The sequence below is a fragment of the Martes martes genome (assembly GCF_963455335.1).
Source record: "Martes martes genome assembly, chromosome: 14".
NCBI classification, from domain to species: domain Eukaryota; kingdom Metazoa; phylum Chordata; class Mammalia; order Carnivora; family Mustelidae; genus Martes; species Martes martes.
Genome location: NC_137902.1, coordinates 47,912,139 through 47,933,496, shown reverse-complemented (window position 1 = coordinate 47,933,496; position 21,358 = coordinate 47,912,139). Strand labels below are relative to the sequence as shown.

At 56.7% G+C, this 21,358-nt stretch overlaps 1 protein-coding gene across 1 annotated transcript in view; it reads left to right on the top strand.

Annotated features, from left to right (window-relative positions):
- LOC308354923 (zinc finger MIZ domain-containing protein 1-like) overlaps nt 1–21,358 on the top strand; it is a 139,027-nt gene that overhangs the window by 42,052 nt on the left and 75,617 nt on the right. Inside the window, exon 2 of the mRNA XM_080822745.1 lies at nt 4,785–4,908. The gene's annotated coding sequence lies outside the window, so the exon portion shown is untranslated. The remainder of the gene's footprint in view (nt 1–4,784; nt 4,909–21,358) is intronic.

Sequence of the window (21,358 nt, the reverse complement as noted above, 5' to 3'; positions counted from 1 at the left end):
CGTATGTGTGTGTGAAGGTGGGAGGGAGGGAGGAGGGAGGGGGCGGGTGAAAGCCAGCGCCTCTCTGCTAAGAGCAGGATAATTGCTTTTCCGGGTCTCACTGAGCAGCAGCTGAACAGCTGTCCGCTTGCCGCCCCCCCCCCACCCAGTGTGGAGCTTTTCTGGATGACTCTGGGGGGCCCACGGGGGCTCAGAAGGAGCTTCAGCTAGTACTACTGGGGGCTGAGACACCCCCCACTGCCAACATGTCTTTGCCCCTTTCTAAAGGTTTTAAGTCATTTTTATTCTAATGATGCAGTGACTCCCTGGCTAGCCTTGTTTTCCAGATGGGGTAGGGCTGGTGTTGGAGCAGGAAACTCAGAATCACTCATCTCAGGGCTCATAGGGACCAGGAAGGTCATCTGCCAGTGTTCCCCCAAACTTCCCAGATGCAAAGGATCCCCTGGGAGGACTTGTTAAAAATTTAAATTTCTGGGCTGCGTTCCAGACCCACAGCTTTCCCTTCTCCAGGGAGAGGCCTGGAACGTGTGGGTTTACCAGGCAGCCCAGGTAGTTCTTATCGGCAGAGGAGTTCGGGAAATGTTGACTCCAGCTCCGGTTCCGGAGCTCACAGCACACATTGCACCACATGGCTGCTCCCCCTGCTTGCACACCTCCGGGGACAGGGTAGTCACCACTCTGGGAGACAGCACATGCACTCGGGGAAAGTATGCTCAATCCAGAGCTCCCTCTGACATTAGGCTGGTCCCACTCAGGCTGTCCTAATGTATGTGGAGTTAACCTCCGCCAAGGACAGACCACCTCTCCTAGGACCTCTCCCTTTCTGGCCGTCCCCTGGTTTATCTATGCCTCTCTGTTGGGAAAGGAGCTTCCTTTCCTAGAAAAGCACTCTGGGCACCAGAAAAAATGTCCCAGGGATAGCCCAGGCATAGGGGTGGGGAGGGAGTGGGCAGACACCATCCCTGGCACAGTGGGGACCTGGAGGGAGGCAGAAAGAGACCTGGGCTTCAGAACCTCCTTGACCTGTCAGGGTCCAGTGCTCCCGTGGGAGAGAAATATATGACTCACCAGAGACTGTGGACTAAGCCAGATCTCCAGGATGACAGTGAGGGATCTGAGATCAAAAGAAACTGCCCCAGGGTCACGTGTCCATTAAGAACGGAGCTGGGACTGCAAAGATGGGGCAGGGGGGCCCAGAGAGGGGCATTGAGGATGAAGCCCTGGTGCTGGGGGTCCACTGAGACCCCGGCTACCGCTGCGCTGGGAGCGAGGACAGGGCAGGGCTCCTCCTCCTCACTAGGCGCTCACTGGTGGAGACAAGTCAGTACATCCAAGGATTTGTAGCAGAGCCGAGGCTCCATCTGTCTGGCATCACAGCTCTTCCTTCGCTTTGCCTGGTCTTTTGCCTTGTTTCTACAGAGAGGCCGCACTCACTGCATGTCAGCCTTGCTCTTTTCTTTTAATCGTTAGAGGGAAGGAACAGTACACATTTCACAGGTGTCATTGTGCACTGCAAAACAGGGCGCCTGTCAAGCCCTCCTCTGTTGCATAGATGCTCCTGGTACCCTCAAGTTCAGCCCCACCTTCGATGTATGTGGGAGAAGCCTGGGTCCTGGCAGGTGCTGGCATACAACCCATCTTGTGATCCCCAGTCCCCCAGTGCCCCTTCACTGAAACCTGCTCTGGTCTTTAAAGCATCACTCGGGGGCGCGGAGTCGGGGTGGTTGTGGGTCTTGACCCCGGAGGAAGAGGAGGAAGGGTGCCGCTGAACCCTGACAGGCTCTTGCTTGCAGAGCTCTGAGAGCTGGCAAGACTGCAGAAGACTAATCCGTGCTCAGGAAGGCCCAGCCCTGGAGAGAGAATGCATGAGTCTAGATACCTGGGCAAAGCCTGGGGCAGTCAGGGAAGGCTTCCAGGAGGAGGTGCCACCTGCCCTAGGGCTTGAATCATGGAGGGAAGAAGAAAGGCATCCCAGGTGCAAGGGTGTGAGGCAGCACTGTGAGTGTGTGGGGGAAAGTGAGATGAAGACAGCTGGGCTGGAGAGGTGGGCAAACCAGGGTGGGCTGGACCCGAAATGGCTGGGTGGAGCACCACAGAAGGTTGGATTGTTCCAGCTTCCGTTGAAGGACTACATCGATGCAGAAAGGTGTGCATATCCGAAGTGTAGCTTGACAAATTGTCACGAAATGAACACAGTCATGTAACTACCACGCAGATCAAGAACATTCCAGATGCCCCAGAAACCCCTATGTGCCTCCTCCCTGTCCGTGCTTCTCCTCCAGGACAGTGACTCCTGATTTCCAACAGCATGCTCTCCATCACCTATTGCTGCCCAACAATGCAAACACCCCAAAACTTCATGGCTTCAAACAAACAACCACCATTTGTTACGTCTTCTGGTTCTAGGGTTTGCCTGGGCTGTCCCTCTGCTGGTTTCCCTTGGGCTCATGTGACTCTATTCACCCGAAGGGCCGACTGGACCAGAAGGCTGGTGATGGGCTCAGTCACATCTGGCAGTCAGCACTGGCTGTTGGCTGGGTGGCCTCAGTCGTCCCCCATCCTCCAGTAGGGGAGATTGGCCTCTGACTGGGCCAAGGTCATAAACAGCATGCCCCGAAGGCCTAGTCTCTGTAAGCCAGAGAATGTTCCTTTCAGGAAGTCCTATTGGTCAAAACCGGTCTCAAGTCCAGCCCAGGTCCAGGGCGTCGAGAACAGACTCCCCCGCCTTGATGGGAGTCACCACAGCGAAGAATCTGTCACCCCCTTTAGTCGACCACAAGCACAGAGTAGTCCGCCTGGTCTTGACCTTTCTGTAAATGGGGCCCTTAAGCATGTTCTGTATCGCGTCTGGCTTCTTTGGGTTGTCGGGTTTGTGAGATTTCTCTCTATCCTTGGATCTAGTTGCGGATCCTTTGTCCTCATTGCCATGGTTTTTATTCCACTGTGTGGGCCACCAGGTGTCCATCCTATGGCTGATGGCCTTTCTGGAGGCCTTTGGGGGGGGGTTGGCTATTACGAATAGTACTGCTCTGAACATTCTAGTACATGTCTTTGGGTGCCCCACACATGCGTATCTCTAGAGGTGGAGTTGCCGGGGTGCTGATAAGCCACTTGGAAGGGTGGGAGACACTTCCAAACTAGTTTCTAAGGCAGTGACCGGTGCATGTCCTTCCAGCCATGTTTGGGAAGGCTGCAAAGGCTTTGCAGTGGGGAGCAACATGTCTATGGGGCTTTTAGGAAGTCCTCCTGGCTGAAGATCTCTGACCCTGACACTCCCTGTAGTGTCCCTGTTGGACCCACCTTGAGCCACAGGCCTTCAGGCTGGGGGAGGTAGGGCCATCAGACCAGCTGGCCTCCCGGACCCCCAAGACTCGGGGAAGCTGGGTGCCTGCAAAGCTGACCCATGAGGACGCTGGAGCCGGAGGGGCTGCCATGATGGCCTCTATCCGTGACAGCTGGGGGCAGTGGGTCAAGCAATTCCCAAGGAGATTGGGGTCTACCTCTGTCTGACCTTGCCTCTCTTACCATGAGCCCCTGGTAGGAAACCCTTTCCCCAGCAGGGCCTTGCTTTCCGCATTTGGGAATCAACAGAGAAGAGTATCAACCTCACCAAGTCTCTTGCCTCTGCCCAGCCCAGAGGCTGTATTCTGGAATGTAACAGGGAGGGGCATCAGGAGGCCCTTGGAGAGCTCACTGGGCTTCCTGACTTCGAGACACGCATCAGGGGCACATGGGTGGCTCAGTCGGTTAAGCGTCTGCCTTCAGCTCAGGTCATGATCCCAGTGTCCTGGGATCGAGCCCCACATCCATCAGACCTCCTGCGTAGTGGGAGCTTGCTTCTCCCTCTGACCCTCCCCCTGCTCACTCTCTCTCACTCTCTCAAATAAATAAATTTTTTTTAAAGATTTTATTTATTTATTTGTCAGAGAGAGAGAGGGAGAGAGAGAGCACGAGCACAGGCAGAGGGAGAGGGAGAAGCAGACTCCCCGCCAAGTAAGGAGCCCGATGTGGGACTCGATCCCAGGACGCTGGGATCATGACCTGAGCCGAAGGCAGCTGCTTAACCAACTGAGCCACCCAGGCGTCCCATCAAATAAATGAATTTTTTAAAAAATAAACAAGTACATAAATCTCCAAGACACACATCAGTTGGCCAGTTTTCTTCATCTTATTCACTAAACACCTTCACTGCCCCATCCGTCGGTCACTCATTTGTTTGTCCAACCATCCCTCCAGTGGTCACAGGCCTTTTTAGCCTCAGAGGAGAGGGATAAACTTGACCCCATTCCTGTGGTCCAGGAGCTCTGTCCAGGGATGAGACTGGCCTCCAGAAAGCTGGAGAAGACACGGTCGGCCAGACCCCAGGCCCCTGGGAGGCGAACAAGGGAAGGACAGGCCGATCCTGGAGGGCTCAGTGGAGGCACTTGAGCAACGTCTCGAAAGCCAGCGGGGCCCGGAAAGACAGAGCAGTGGGGGACAGGGCTCGGAGCAGAGCACCAGACGTGACTCGCGGCCCCGAGGTGTGTGTGTGCCCGTGAGCTGCTGCTGTTGGAGCCGGGGCCCGGGCCAGGCCTCTAACACCAAGTTCAGGAGACAGGCTCTGGCTGGGGAGGTGGGGGACAGCGTCCAGTTTCTGGAATGGCTCCACTTCGGGGGGGTCAGCTCAGCCTTCCAGGACATGGCCAGAAAAGCCTGGGCAGACAGAGCTAGGAGGTCAGTGGGGCAGATGGGGCTGCCTGCAAGGTTGGCTTGGAGCTCACTGTGCCCTCTGGTCTGTCCCGCAGGACTTGCTGTGTTGTGTTTGGCCAAGTCGGACCTCGGGGGCCGTCGCCTTCTTCCCACCTCGGCCTCCTTTTCCTGACGCCCTTAGCAGCCTTGAGTCCTGGTCGTCTGCAGAGGCCTCAGCAGGTAAGCAGGACGGGCTGGCCCCTGGTGCTGTGTTTCTGGGGCTGTGGGGCTGGGGAGCTGAGGAACGAAGGGACAGGGCTTATTTCTCAGTTTTCACTTCTTCCTTGGCTGCCTCCTCTCTGAGGGAGCCAGACAGTGGAGGGGGTTGCATCCTGGCTTGGGACTGGGATATTAGGTTTTGCGTTGTTGCCAGGGCCCATGTGGCCTTAGGCGGGCCTGTCTCTCCCCAGCCCTCCCATCTGTACTGAGAATAATAATGGTGGACACGCTGACCCCATCTCTGTGTGCCAGGTACCACACTAAGTGCTGTGTCGTTATTAACTCTTTCCATCTGCACACCAACCTGTGAGGCAGGTGCTGGAATCAGGTCTACTATAAAGGCAAGAAGACTGAGGCTTGTGGTTGGGAAGGAACTTGCCCAAGGTCACATAACTGGCTGAGCCCCCATGGGTACCCCTTTGGGTCTATGTGGCTCCAGTGCACCCATCCCTAATCCCTGGACTGTTCTGTCCCTGGCTGTGCCCACCTCTGCTAGCCTCTTCCTGGGGGCAGGAACTGAGGCAGTCATGGGGTCTTCAGAAGTGCCAGGTCCTAACCCAACTCACGGCAAAGGGAGGGGACTCCCACAAGGTGACAGTGACTTCGGTGGCCTGGGATCATGCCCTGTTTGTGGATGTGGTGTGACATGAATCAGGCCTGGCCTCTGCAGGCTCCAAAGTGGTACCTAGGGCCCCTTCTAGAGGAAGAACATGTTGGCTAGATAAGGTTCTTTCTCCCTCTGGCTCCCTAGTTCAGTTTCCCTAGCTCATATTAGGCACTTACTGTGTGCTAGGCCTGGTGTCTGGCCCTAGGATAGAGGGGAAAGGGGCTCATCTCATTCAGGGAGATCACAACAGATGTTATACAAGCCCCGTACCCGTGCAGCGGACAGTGCTGAGAGGTTGGGAGTGGGCATTCCAGAGGAGGTAACCCCAAAGTGAGTAGTGTTGTAAGGAGACAGGAGCAGGGGATGGGTAGGAGATCCTGGCAGAAGGGGGGATGAGGTTGGCAAGGGGATGGGAAGATTGTAAAGGCCACAAGTGCCAGGGTGGAGAACTGGATCCCAAAGGCAGTGGGGAGCCACGGAGGGTTCAAAGTGCGATAGGGGTCTAATGAAGGTGGCTGCATTAGAGAGGCTGTCAGAAGGGCCCTGCTGGAAGCAGGGAGACCAAAAGGACTGTTCCAAGGGCACAGTAAGAGGTCAGATGCCTCAGGTAGGGGCAGAACAATGGGCATAGAGCAGGAGTGAAAACGTAAGACACCAAGGCAGGGAAGTTGGCAGGGGTGCAGTTGGCCGGGGGCGGGGGGGGCGGTGGTGAGGCATGAGGGTGGGAAAGCTGCCATGATGCAGGGTGGGGGGTAATGATAGAGCTCTGCGTGAGTATGGGGAGTCTGGAGTCTAGGAAGTGTTCTTGGAGGCAGTGGGCCAAGTTGTGGTCCAGTGTTGTCTCTGAGAGGGCCAAGATTTTCATGAGAAGGAAGATGATTTGGGTGGTGTGGTGGTTAAAAATGGGCATGATGTTCTCAGCTATAAATACTGATACACATATAAGTTCCAGAAGATTCTCCCCACCCACAGTCAAACCTGTATCCGTGAATAGCTATGCACACACGCTCGTGCACACAGACATGTAAAGCTGTCCATGTGTGCCGAGGGTATACAGATGTGTGTGCACACCCATGCGCAAATAGGCACGCATGCACAGACACACGCGCTGATACCCGGAGGAACACTCCCTCACACACGCATGTACACAGACATGGCTCACGCACACCGCAAACATACACTTGTGCACGCAGACTTGCACGCATGTACACACCCACAGACGCCTTCACAAACTCCCATGGTGAAGCTCCACAGCCGCTGGGCACAAGCCCTCCCAGCGCACATGGTCCCCCCCACGAACGGGGAGGCACTCCTGTGCGCACACAAAGGGGCTCTGTTCCAGGGAGAAGGAGTCGTTTGGGGTTCAGTGGCTTCTCACCTGTCAGAGCTTCCGTGGCACAGGGAGTTGCAGGGTCTGTCTGGTGTGGAGGGTTAGTCTATGTGTGGGGAAGAGGTTCGGGCAGGACCTCTGGGAGACAGGAGAGGAGGATAAAACTGCCAGCTTGCTTTAGAGACACAAAGCAGCCGAGCACAGAGCCCAGCTCTTGCAAAGTCGCAGACAGGTGAAAGTTTTCACCTGCCTTCGCTGGCCCTGCCCAGCTCCCCAACCCATGTCTGTCAGAATCCACTAGAATCGGGACTGGCTATGTCATTTGTGGGGCCCATGGCAAGACAAAAAAATAAGAGGCTCGTTATTCACAAATGATTATGGGCTTGGTGGCCACAGAGCAACATGGGTTCTTCTAAGCGTGGGGCCCTGTGCAGTTGCCCAGGGACCCCGCTCTGCCCGTATGAAGCGGAGTGATTGCAGGATTAAGTGCCAAGAACTGAGTTTGTGTGCAGTCTCCACCAGTAACTTACCAGCCCAGAGACCTTGGGCAAGTCCCTCGTTGCCTCTAGGAGTCTTGCTGGCCAAGGGGAGAGATGTGCCCCTCCTCCCCCAGTGCCAGCATCCATCTTGTCCCCAGCAGCCTGGGACAGTGGCTTCAGCTGGAGTGAGATTCGATCCCCTCTGTAAGGCAGTGGTGTCAAGGATGCCCTGACCTTTGGCGGCCTGGTTTGTCTGTGCTTTGCCAAACCCACCAAGGGCAGAGGTGGCTGGGAGGGTCTGCTCTGTGTTTTATTTGCAGAGTCTTCTGCCTGATTGTCTTTTGCCTGCCCACCTCTGCTTGGCAGACTCGCTGTAGCTCAGATGCCATGGAGCCTTCTCTGACCCCCGCCTCTCCCTCCTGACCTTTGCCCTGGGACCCTTCCAGGAGCTACCATGACCCCTTGCACTGAGACTTCTCTACCACATGCAGAGCTCATTCACACCCCAACCCGTCACTGAACGAGCCCTTGAGAGGTCCCCTCCTATGTGTCAGACGGGAAACGGAGGCTCAGAGGTACAGCCTGCACCCTGGCACCTGGGTGAGGGCAGGCCCACAGCAGCCAGGGGTACAGGCAGTGACAGCAGAAGGAGGCCCCTGGGCTCTGCTCTGGGCCAGCTTCCCATGTCAGCATTCTGGAAGACTGGCTTTTCCCCCTGGGAAAGAGCTCCAGCCTCTAGCCCAGTAGAGACCCCAGAGGTGTGTGGGGTGCTGAAGAGGGCCCGGTGGAGCTGGAGGGCTGGCCAGCTGGAAGAGACCAAGCCCCAGCCCTGCTCCTCCCTGTGGTGACTTGGCCCCGTTCCCGCAGCCAGGCGGCCTGCAGCCAGATGTGTGTGGTTCCGAAGCGTCAGGCACAGAGATGAGAAGGCCCCAGCTGGTCTGGGCCGTAACGGCCTACAGAGGCTGGACACAGAGAGAGGGTCTCTCGTCGGGGGCATGACCGCTGGCCCGTGTAGCCGGCAGCTTGTGAACAGAACTGTGAACAGCTTTGGCCAGTACCTGCAGAAGGTCCTGACCTGATCAAAGGTACAGACTGTGGGCCGAGGCTTCGGGGTTTTCCAGCTCTGCCACTCCTCTTCGTGATGCCAGATTAGTGGCTTGACCTCTCTGTGCCTCGTTTCCTCGTCATTAAAATCGGGATACTGGTAGGACATAACTCACTGTGTTGTGAGGAATTTGGTCAACTAAGCCATGAGAATCTCGGCTGCAGTGTCTAGAATGTGGTTCGCACCCCACCGCGTGCGGGTGGATGGTGAGCAGGCAGCTGGAGGACAGCGGCAGAGCGGACCCGAGCGCTGTGGGCACACGGAGGCGGCGGGGGGAGGGGGAGGGGTGACATAGCTGGTGTCATTTAAGAAAGGACGTAGGGAGACAGCAGCATTGGGGCTGGGCTGGATTCGAGTTTCATGAGGTAATCACAGTTGTTGATCCCAGCTCTGTGGGCAGAGACACGGGGTGACAGCCACACTCCCTGGCCAGCCCCTCTGGCCCCTGGTTTGTGACTTCAGGTTGCCAGTATGCGCACCATCAGCTGTCAGTCAGCAGACTTCCCCGGTTATATGGAGCAAGGCGGCCTTGGGGCTGGCTGCAAAGACCTTGACAGCAGGCCCGGCCGTGGCATTCCCCGGGGCCCCATGGGGCGTGCCTGTCCGTCTTCGGCACCAGCTGAGAATGCACACCCCGTTCTCCTTGCCTGGAATTTGTTGCCCACGGCCCAGGCCCCTCCACTGCCAGCCTGAGTAGCCTGCCCTGAGCCCACATCCCTGAACCCAGCTGGAGCGGGAGATCGTCTACAGCCTCCTGATCATTCCTGCCCCAGGTAGACCATTCTTGGTCGGCAGGGCAGGGCTGCTGCCCTGGCAGGTACTCCAAGCAGGACTTTGTTCAAACCTCAATCCTGCCACATACCTGCTGTGTGACCTTGAACAAGTTGCTGCCCTTCTCTGAGCAGTTCTTTATGGGTACATAAAATCAGAAGGCTGGCACCTGTCGGGGGTCACAGCCTGTGGTGGTCTCCGGGGCTTTGACAGCCCAGTGAGGCTGAGACTATCTTCTAATACAGATAAGGAAACTCAAAGCACAGAGAGGTTAGGAAGCATCCCCAGGATCACAGAGCTATTGATAGAGCTGGGATTCAGCCCAGTTTTATTTGACACCATAATATGTGTTTTCCCCACTACAGCAAACTGTGATGGGTACTTGGGTGCTCCCGGGTGATCCATTCACTCTGCCAGCCAGAGCCTGCTGAACGTTTACCAGGCTCTGGCCCCGTGCTAGGCACTGGCGTCCAAAACTGAATCTGCATCTGAGAAGCTGAGTGAGCACAGCCCTGGGCTTGGTCTCCAGTGCAGGACCTGCTAGCAGGGGGCCCTCAGCAAGTGAAGGCTGCAGCAGCTGGGAGGCGCAGCTCTTCCTGGATGCTAGAGGAGGCAGCCTGGGGGACTGCCTTGAGGAGGAGGCTGGATCCCTATGCAGAGTGGGAGAATAGGGTCTTTCTAGGGTCTCTGCATAACTTGGAAAGACTCGCCCAGTGGGGTGTTCAGTTGGAGAGGAAGATTCATTGAGCCACAACTGGAAGTAGGTGCTGAGGGAGCCCCTGAGGGTCTCAAAGGCTGGGCCAGTTTGACCTTGATCCTGTAGAGAGTGGGGAGCCAAAAGGGCCATCCAGCAGCAGTAGCAACTCTGAAGGCCAGGAAGGGAGGGAGGGCTTTTTGGCCCATTAGCTGGGGCTCCCAGCTCCACCCAGAGTGGTGACAGCAGGGAGGAGCAGGGCTGGGCCTTGTTTACTCCAGCAGGCCGGAACCCCAGCTTTACCAGGCCCTCTTCAGCACCCCAGACCCTCTGTGGCCTCTCCTGGGCCAAGGGCTGGAGCTCTTTACCAGGAGGAAAAGCCAGTCTTCCAAAATGCTGGAATAGGAAGCTGCTCCAGAGCAGAGCCCAGGAGCCGCCCTCCGTTACCCCCATCCATACCCCTGCGTGATGTGGGCCTGACCTTAGTCCACGGGTGGGGTTTCAGGGAGACATGGGCGAACCTGTTGAGTGATGTGCTACGGACAGAGAAGCCCAGAGATCAGCCCAGGGTCATCCAGCGTCCCCAAGACAGGTGCAAGAGACCAGCAGGCCAGGCGAGAGGGATTTTTCCTGAGGGTGGAAGGGAAGGTCTGTGTCCCCCTCTGGCTCTCCCAGAGTCTCGTGTGAGCCTCGCCAGCTGGATGTGATCACCCCTGTAGGTATGCAGAGCTGCACATGTGCCGTAGGGGCCCCTGACCTCGGCCACCAACAGGGATCTGCAAGGACCGGCTGGGAATTGGTAAATTACACCGAGAAGGATTCCTTGGGTGTTATTCACTCCGGGTGCTTCTCCCTCCCACTGATGTTTGCTCACCTGGCTCTGTCTGAGCTCCTGAGTCGGTCTCCCTCTGGTCCCTAAGCCACACACTTAGGATGAGAATAACCACGCCTCTGCCCTGTGTCCCAGGTCCCAAGCCTCCATGACCTTGCGGGGCGGGAGCAGACACTGGGTGCAGCCACAAGGGTGGCATCTTCATTTGAAGCATAGCATCTAAATAGTCTTTAGAAATCATTTGGCCCAATGCCTCATGGTACAGATGGGGAAACTGAAGTGTGGCCCAGGGTGGCATGCCATGCTTTCAGCGGAGGCCGCTGCCACCCTCAGTAGCTTTCGAAGCAGGGCAGGAGTAGAGCCTGGCAGGGCCCCAGACCTGCAGTGGGGGTGGTGACCTGGCCCTGGGGCACAGTGAAGAAAGGCAGGACCAACCCCTAAGGGCCTGGGGGCACAGAGATTAGGGCCTGGGAAGTTCTGGGGGGTCTGTGGGGATCCACCCAGAACCCGGACTGAGAACAGCCTTGGGCGCCCTCAGACCTGGCTCTGTGAAGCCTCTTTTGTATTCCAGCTCCTGTAATCACCACCTCCTGCCAAGGCCTAGACCATTAGGGCTCCTCCTCCCATCTGTTTACCAAGAGAAAGGAGTGAGGGCTAGAGATTACTGGCCCACAGGCCAGGGCAGAGAGAATACTCTAGAGTCAGGGCCCTATTTGAAAGCTGACAACTTACAGGGGTGAGAAAGGACAGAAGGCTCATGAAACCAGGGACCGCCCAAACTCCTTTGTTGGCCCCCTGGGCTGAGCCACAACAGGGTGCCCAGCGCAGCCGCAGTTTATGAGGCTGAGGATCTGGTATGGTATCCGGAAAAAATGTCTGGGTTCCAAGGGACTCTAGGGTCAAGGAGGGCTTCCTGGAGGAAGTGGAGCTGCAGCTGGACCCTAAAGAAAGAACATGACTGTGAACTGAAAGCATTCCAAGCAAAGGGGACCAGCTGGGTCAAGGCCCTGAGGCAAGCACGTGGGGCTGGTGTAGGGGGCAGACTGTGAGTGGGGCTGGGTGGAGGGCCCAGACTGGGCAATGAAAGAAATGAGATGGACATGCCCCCTAGAGGCCAGATGGCAGAAGGAGAAAGGAATTTGCACTTCGCTTCTAACTTGCTAAATCACCGAGCAGATTTCTGCCCCACTTCTGTGCCTCAGTTTCCCTCAGATCTCCCTAGAGTTTCAGACACAGTAGGGCAGTGCCTCTGTAAAAGAGTCTGCCTTTGGGGAGGGTGTGGGCAGATGCCAAGATCCTAGGCTGCCTGGGAGTTGGCAGCCAAAGGCAAGGGCACTGCTGCGGGACCCAGGGCTTCTCTAAGGGAGAAGGGAGAGCTGACCTCAGACTCCACCGTTTTGCCAGGAGTCTCCCCCAGCCTGGCCGGAAGGGGCCTTGGGCCCCCTGGGGAAGGACCACCCCCCCGCCCCCACAATGGGCTAAGGGTCTGGCTCCCAGAGCCGACTCCAGAGCCAAGAGTCTGTAGGGTGGGCTTCCCTTGTCCCTCCTGTTCTCAGGGAAGGGGGCACAGGTGCCCTCCCCCCAAGGAAGGAGGCCAGGTCAGAGCCGTTTGAGTCCCACACGCCGGCGCCAGGCCTGGGATGTGTGGAGGGCTGGGTGTGCTGGCACCCCTCCGAGTGTGGGCCCTCCCCGTAGCCCAGGCTGAGCCCCGGTTGTGTTTGCTCTGCCTCCACGGACCCACAGCGGCCTCTCTCACCCTCTCCTATCAGCGGGGTGGCAGCCACAGGCTCTTAGACACCTAGTACCTGAGATTGTGCAGATCTCCCCAGCAGTGTGCACCGCGGCCAGCTCAGGCCCTGTCAGCCCGGGGCTGGCCTGCGTTCCTGCTAGGACAGCCCAGAACTCTCTTCTGCAAGAATACAGCCGCCACCTCCGCAGGAAGGCCAAGTCACCCTCCTGCAAAGCCTCTTCATGACCCCAGCTCCTGTCACCCTCATAAACAATAAAATGGTGGTCTCTGTGGGGCCCATTTTGCAGAAACTGCACTTTGGGAAGAGAAGGCAGGAATTTGGGTCAGGGTTACACACACGCTGCTGAGCCAGAGCTCAAATCTAGGGTCCCAGGCCCCGGTCATGCTCCTCTGGGGACCAAGCCCATGTTTTCTGTTCATGGCCAGAAGGCAGATGCACCAGGGCCTAGGGAGAGGAGGTGGAGGAGGAAGGGAGACCCCCTGGGAGCCCAGGGGCCGAGGAGCCAAGGACAAAGACGCCAGTCATGTCTCTCTTCCTTGGCTCCAGCTACTTTAACTGGCTGGGTCTGCCAGTGTACTGACATTTACCTGGTGGGGAGGAGGGCCTCCTTCCTCTTGAATCAAGATGCTAAAAATAACCGGGCCCAGCTTCCCAGGGCCCCTGCCCAGCTAGCGCCTGCCTGCCCACCTCGGCGACCTTTCTCCTGGGTACTGCGAGCTAATTGCTTTGTGAGCACACAGTTGCTGGTGCCTAGGACTTCCTCGGGGTCACAGCAGGAAGGGCATTGCTCACTCAGCTTCGAAGACTGAAGAGGGGTGTCTGCCAGGCCTACCTGACCCCCAGGTATTGGGGTGATGGGCCACTCCCTGAACCCCAGCACTCACCCCCCCTTTCCCCCTGCATCCCCCTGGCCCCCCTACCCCACATGCTTGGGCCCCTTCCCTGAGCTGCCCGAGTTTCCCCTGGGCTCCCTAAATTCTAGGGGGAGGGGAGGCTGTGCCCCTCATCCTCAGAATTATCGGGTGCTCACCTCAAGTCCTACGACGGACCTACAAGCCATGTCCTCCTGCCCCCATGCTGCTGTTCATCCTGTCCCGTGAGCCGCCAAGAGGAGCCCAGACATTGGAGACGGACATGTTTAAAGACAGACATGGACAACCTTAGCAAGTTTCTGAGCCTCTATATTCTCATCTCTGAAATGGGCATCCTACGTGATCCTGTGTTTTTGTAAGAATGAAATGAGGTCACTTGCAGAAAGTGCCAGATCCAGAGAGCTGGGCCCCCAGGGCCACCAGGAGGCCTCTGGGGTACCTCTGGGGGCTTCCCTCTCTCTCACTAAAGTATCCATAGACCCTAGGAACCTACTAAATTTGGTGGATGTATTTGGGTTTTTTTTTTTTTAAGATTTTATTTATTCATTCGACACAGAGAGAGAGATACAAGTAGGCAGAGAGGCAGGCAGAGAGAGAGGAGGAAGCAGGCTCCCTGCTGTGCAGAGAGCCCGATGCGGGGCTCGATCCCAGGACCCTGAGATCATGACCCGAGCCGAAGGCAGAGGCTTAACCCACTGAGCCACCCAGGCGCCCCTGGTGGATATGTTTGGACCAGAAGGGGAAGGACTGAGGACCAGGGACTCAGTCTCCCTGAGAGTAGGGGTCCCTTGCCTGTTCCTGCCACACCTGCCCAGCCTGTGTGTTTGTCCAGTGTAAGCAGAATTGTGTTGACCCTGGCCTGCAGGTCCCCCACGATGGGGCCAGCCCAGTGGAAATAGAAGTGGTTTTCTGGGCTCCGTAATTGCCAGCTGTGAGAACCTGGGCGGGGGCCGAGCTCCTCCATGCCTTGGTTTCCTGTGAAAATGGCCCCTGCCCCATAATCTTGGTGAGATTAAATAGCGCACATGTACGGGGCTTAGATGGGGGTCTGGCCTCGGGCAAGCGTTCAGTGGGTACTAGTCGGTCCTCATGGTAGGAAGGTACCATGGTCAGTGACAGTAACGGTCACGTGCATACATGATTTCATCCCGTCTTCATGACGGCTGTACACAAGGTGCTCTGACAAGCTCTGTGTTCCAGATGAGGAAACTGAGGCAGAGAGAGGTCACATACAGTCTGAAAGTGGTAGAACTAAAAACTGGAATTTACATTCAGCCCCGCTAGGGTAACCAACAGTTAGAGTTTGCCTGGGACCACCCCAGTTTTTAGTACTGGGAGTTCCATATCCCACGTACCACTCTATTCCAGGCACCCCAGGACAGCTGACCATGCTAGCCCCATCTAAATCCTAAGCCCCCAGACCCTCTGGACTCGCTCCTTGGCTTTAGGGGTGGCTGGTACTCTCTGGGTTATTCAGGAGCTCCTGCTGGGTCCCTTCCCCCTACCTCCTGGATCCCTCTTCTAGACTGATCCTCCTTGCCCATCCCCCACAGCCTGGCTGCAGTTCCCCCAACCCCCCACCAGCTTCCTCTTCTCCCTCCCTCCCATCTGCCAGCAGGAGGGGTGCAGCGGTCCCCCACCACTCTGGCATCTCTGCTCCTGACTTTCTAGAGATGCTCTGGAGACTTCTTCCTTAAAAGAGGGAAGGCAGAGGGAGCCCCCACCCCCAGCTCTGGCCCAGGCAGCCTGGCGAGATTGCACTGGCCCTTCCGGTGAATTGATAGAGAACACTGCTGACAAAGGAGAAAGGTCAGCAGGGGGACAGAGCCGAGGTGGTGACAGCCTGCCGGCCAGCAGTGCCCCCCCAAGTCAGGGCTTCCTAGCGGGAGGGGCCCAGTGCTCCTTGGGGTTCTGGTCAATTCCTATTGACTCGGTTCAGCCACTGGGTCAGCACAGCTGAATGTCCCAGCCCCAGAGGGCTGGGGGAGATGCCCAGGTCATCCTGGACACCTTCCCCTCCCTCACTCCCACCTCCAACAGTCAGTTCAACCCCCTGACCCATCTCCGGACCTGTGTCCCTCTCACCACCCCCACCTTCTGCTGGCTTTGAGGGTCTTATCCTCTTCTTGCCTCGCCATGACTCACCTCTCTCCAGCCGTCTGCTGCCCTCCCCGGCTTCCCACTGTCAGCAGGAATGAAGTCCGAATTCTGAAACTGACATTAAAGCCCTTCTTGAGCTCGGTGAGGCTGCCTCAAGCTGCCAGGCCTCCGCTGAGGACTTCAGCCTGCCTATGCCCTCCCCACCCTCAGACAAGGGTTGAGCCTCTCCAGCCCTCTCTCCCAGCTTGGGTATCTCTCCCCCCGCCGCAGACATGTCTTTCTAGGATTCTAGGACCTGGCCCGGTGCTTTCCTCCCTAGGATCCCTGCCCTCTGGGGGAGGTTGGAAGAGCTCTTCTGTGAGGTCGGAGAGTGCCCTGAGTGCCAGGCCGGCTCTGCTCCTGGCACTCCAGCCTCACCCAGGCTGGAGGGCCAAAGCCTGTAGCAAGAGCCTATGACCCCACGCCGTCCCTCAGACCCCCCCCTTGAGCCATCCAGTGCACCTCATACCCTAGCTGCAGAGAGCAGGAGCCATGTCTCCCCAGTTCATGTAGAGGTCAAGCCCCAGTGAGGGCGGGAGGTACACTGAATAGTGCTCAGGCCCTGAGATCTGACCCCACCTCCATCACTTACTGGTGTGACCTTGGGCAGTCACTTAACCTCTCTGAGCCTGAGTGGTACCATTTGTGGGATATGGGTAGTATCCTTCATAGGAGGCTGAGAGTCGGTGTGGTGATGGTGTTGAGTATTTGTGGGGCCCTGGGACATCTTAAGGATCAATAAAGTCGTCTCTCATCATTACCATTCTCATCATTCTCATCATTACCATCAGCGCGGCCAGCTCCCCTATTCATGAGATTAGGGGCTCCTCCTGGTTATTTGAATGGACCTTCCATTTCTGCCCCCTTACTGTCCCCTCTTTGCCCTTCATCCTGTCCCAGCACTGCTCCCCCACATCTCCTAAGACCTCTGGAAGCCCAGACCTCCCTGGTTCCAGGTTGTCTCCTGCACGCCTGCCTTACCCACCCTGTCTTCTCAGGATGCCTTCAGAGCGGGGACCAGGATTTACTATCAGTTTCTCCCATGGCCCCTCACACTAAGAGTCTGTTGGCTTGAACGGATGTTCACCAAGCCAAAGTCACCTCTAAGAACAACACAACAATGAGCAGCCGGCCCCCGGGCTCATCCGCGGGCTGCCAAGGGGCATTTCCGAGAGTGGGCGTGAGCTGCCTGGCATCCAGGTGACAGAGGACAAGGGACACCACCTGGCCTCACCCCTGTGTTTGGGGAGGAGACTGGGGCAGTGCTGGAGTTTGACTGCCGCCTTGCAAGGTGTTTCCAGGCTGGTGCCTCTCCCCGTCCTCTGAACTGTCTTGTTTGCCTGGGTCTTTTCCCCACCCCCACGGTTTTCTGTTAAATTGTGTTATTATATTTAAACAAATCAATTCCACTGCAGAGTTTTCCTGTCCTAATGATGAGTTTGCAGCACAAATGCCATTGATTTCTCACAGCCCTGAAAACCAGTTGATGAATAGCACCGGGCTTGTCTTTGGAGAGGCACTTAGAGCAGCTCTGTGCGCCCCTCTCTGCTCCCCCGTTTGCACGCCCCCCCCATCACGACCCCACCCCACCCCGCATCTCGGGGTCCGGCGACAAAAGGACACCCCCGGCGCCTCCAGGGGTGGAATGTCATCGCAAGGAGCCGGCCCCTTGTGCTGGTAAAACAATCACAGTGCAGATTCTTATTGATTTTGGCCAAAGGCAGGAGCGCAGCCTACAGAGCAGAGAAGTGGTGCGAGTGTGATCTTCGTCTTCCCTTACAAGTTCAGAGCTCTGTCCCTAGTGACGGTGGATCGCAGCTCAGGCACCATTTCCAGACCGGGATGGGACTGCTTTGTAAAGGGATGGTCTGGAGGTCGGAGAGCTGGCCAGACTGGGAAGCATGAGGTTCCCCTCTTTGTGCAACCCTTCAGAAACACCACTGCTGGAAGTCCCTACCCAGGGCTTTGCCTTGCGGATTGCTGCCCGGGGCTTGTCTGAGCTTTTGAATGGCCCCAGGTTTGGGTGCGTGGGTAGCTCATTGCTCCCAGTTTAGACACAGTCAGCCTAAGTCGAGGGCGGTCACTGGGGGTGAGGAGGGAAGAACTGCTGGCCAGCTGCAGCCAGAGGCTCCCCAGGCCCCCAGTGCCCCAGCTGTCTCCTACAGGGTTAATGACAGGAAGTTCCTCTGACTCTTAGGCTTTCTGCCTAAGAGTCACCCATCTCCCGTCACCTGCTCCTGGGCTTTTGGACTGTGGAACGCAGGTTGTCAGCTAGAAGGGCCTTAGGTGGTCCTCATTGCAGGGTCTCAGTTCAACTCTCGGTGGCATGCCACGCAAGCCCGTGCATTGGGCTGGGGCAGGGCAGGAGGGAGCAACAGGGACTGTGGCAGATGAGGTCACCTGCCTCCCCTAAGTCCCTGAGAGCACATAGGCTTTAGTGACCCCCGGGCACATTGGACTATATGGGATTGGCACTGTGAGCCAAACTGGTCACTGCCTATCCCCCATTCTCTTACAGGCCTTTGTTTTGGAGACAAGAATATGTGGCCTGGAGTTAGGAGTGGCTCCTCAAGGTTATAGCACAAGGCCACACAGCTAGGACTGGAGTCTGGGAGGGGGTGGGGCCTCTGGCAGTACTGTCGCCCCTCCCCCAGGCTTGGTGAGGCCACCCCAGCATTCAGGGTTAGGGGGCAGGGCAGGGTGCTCCATTCTAGGACAGGCAGGCCTCTCGCTCCAGAGATCCAAGAGTGGCCCAGCATGCCCCCCTTCCCGTCACTCTCAGAGCAGTCACCCACCCTCCCCCCTGCAGACAAACCTCCTGTCCCTTATAATCAGGTTAGCCTCCTGCTCTGTGCTCACTCAGCTGAGCTGAACCAGCTGCCTCTAATGGTCTGTGGCCTTCCCCTCTCCCTAGCTCTGGGGTTGGGGGAGGGGAAGCCAAGAAATGAGCTGGGAGTGGGAAGGGGCTGCCCCACTCTCTCCATTCAGACCTTGCCATGGCTTCGAGGATCAAGTCCAAACCTGTTCTTAGCCTGGCATCTAGGACCCACTGCAATGAGGCCCTGCTTATTTCCTTAGTCTCCATACCCCTGATACATTCTTTCCTACAGTCATGGGATGCTATTTCCCACCTCCCTGTCTTTGCACATGTGGCTCCTTTTGTTACTTCCCACCGTCTCAGAAAACTCCTATGCATCCTTCAAAACCCAGCTCTTATCTCTTCCTCTGGGCTGCCTCCTCTCAGGACTCCTGCCTCTGTACTCCCATTGGGTTCTCCACTGGTCTGAAATGTAATCCTAGTGTTTGGGTACTTTATTCTGTACCTGGTTCTCCTGAGTTTCTGGAGGAAATGGGCAATATTCTAGAAGGGTATGTCTCTGGGTGCAGGACAGAGAATACTCAGTGAAGGAATAGGCCAGCAAAGAAGAGAGAGGTAGGGACCAGGGGAGGGAAAGAGACAGGAGTGCACAGAACAGCTGTTTTCAGACCCTCCATGCAGCTCTAGCCTGCTTCCTGTCAGGGAGGCCATTCCCAGTGACACATGCAGGGCCTGAAATAGACATGTGGGGGCCTTGGTCGTACACTTCCAGAGCCCAACACTAAGCACGAAGCACCCCTCCATTCCTTGGGCACTGAAGCTCCTCTCCTCCCAGTGCCCTGCCCCTGCAACCAAGACCCCCTCCCTCAGCAATGCCCAGGCCTGGTCCCTCTGTTTCTGCTAACTTTGTTTTATAAATAAACTTTATAAATAGGCCCCTCTGATTCTTCGGCGTGCACAACGCTTAAGGACTAGGGCACGGCTGCAGGCATAATTGTGCTACCAAATCCATCAGCTGCCTAATTACCATTTATTTTGCATTTATTTCTGCTAATTAAAAAGAGAAACTCCTAACAACTTTTACGTAAATACTATATTTGTTCTATGTAAAGATGGGATGCTAATTTGCTGGTGATTAGCTGATTATCTAATTTTGTAGCTGTCACACAGGATGGCCCTTCTCCCCTTGGCACCCCAGAAGTCGCTTGAGGCCCCTGATCAGGTGTGGGAGGGATGGGTCAAGGGAGGTCTCCGTTGGTGGTGAGAAGATCAGCCTGGGGCCCGGAGGTCACCATGGTTCAGAGAGGCTGAGAGGAACCTTTGGCTCACTCATAGTTTCTGTACAGATGCAGACACTGAGGCCCAGAGAGGTCTAGCGTCCCCCAGTAAAGAGACAGGCCCTGCCGCACGTGTTTGGGCTCCGCCTCCAGGGCTCCTCTGGCTGCATCGTGCTTGGGTCAGGAGGAATCAGTGAGGAGATGGCTTTATCTGCAGCTAGGAAATATCGGGTCTAAACTCCAGGCCCAACAGAGAGAAGAGGTAGTCGTCTGGTCTGAGCCGACTGCCAAACCAAACCTTCTGTGTACCCTTCTGGAACTTACACCTCCTCCCACTTCCCCATCCAGCACAGGGTTCTGCTCTCACAGCCCCCTGAGCATATCTCCAGAGGCTCGCCCCCCAAGTCTTGGCCAGCTTCCCCAGGACCTGCCTGCACACAGCATCGGGCCTCCAGCTCTGTGGGCTACCAGGGCCCGTGTGAGTGTCTGAATTTCAGATCTTAATGTTACATATTTATCCTTATGGAAATTAGAAAAAATATGATTAATATAGTAAACCCATGATTTCACACAGTATTGCTTTGAATGAGGGTATGTAAAAAGAAAGTGATTTCAATAACAATACATAAATAATTTAGATGGAACACAGGTGAGACTTAAAGTATCTGGTAACTGAAATTGGGGACATGCTCAGGGAGGGTCTGAGAACACCAGGTCACAGGAGGCCAGGCGAGTGAGGCCAGGGTCGACAACAGGGACCTGAAGTCAGGGTTGGCCAGGCCCTGGCTTGCAGGCCACCACTGCCCCATCCCACACCCAGGCCAACAGTGTCCCTGGATCACGCTGTTCTCACTGCTGTCAGTAAGAATTAGCCCACCACAGAGGAAGCATTTGCCCCCAGAAGCAGTCTAAAAGGACTGTATTTCAGGGAGGCGGGAAGTCAGACTCTGCTCCATCTCGCACAGAGTGACCAGCTGTGGCTAAGTGATTTCGAGGGGACTTTCTGACCAGCCAGCTCCCCGGGCCTTGGCAGACAAGACCCTGGCTGACCTTCCACTCTCTTTTTCCTGGACAGTCTGAGAATGGCCCTTTCTGGATATAAAGGCAGAACGACTGATGAGGCCGGGTGTCCTGTGGGTGGCCAGAGAGGTCAGGACCATGGTGGGCATGGCCTGTTGGAAATCTCGGAGACTAGAGACCCAGTCCTGGCCACTGCTCTCTGGAGCCTCAGTCTCACCCTCCGTAAAATGGGAGGTGGTGGTGTTTTGCTCCCAGGGTTGCCAAAAGGGTTCTGAGGGCCATGGGCCAAGCGTCCCTCAGAGAAGAGCTCTGCACAGCTGGTGGTGAGCCCAGTCACCCGCCCAGGGCCCCCCTTAGCCACCCGCCGCCGCCACAGTGTCTATGTGAGGTGACGGCTGCCAGAGATCTCGCGCTCATCTGCCCTTTTATCGCCCTGAACACAATCAGGGGAAGCCTGGAAGGCTGGGGGCGCGGGCAGATGGAAAACAGAGAGAGAAAACAAAGGGCCTGCTCCAAGGAGGCCAAAAGGCAGGGTTGTGTCCTCCCTCTGCTGCGGCCTGGCCAGCCTGTCCCACCAGCACCAGGCCTTGACTGCCCCTGGGGCTGCTGGCAACCTGCCCCACCCCTACAGAGACTGGCCTTAGGCCTCACGCAGGGTCACCGCTCCCTGGGTGGCCCTGGGGAAGCCATGTTTCTCGTGTCTATAAGATGAAGGA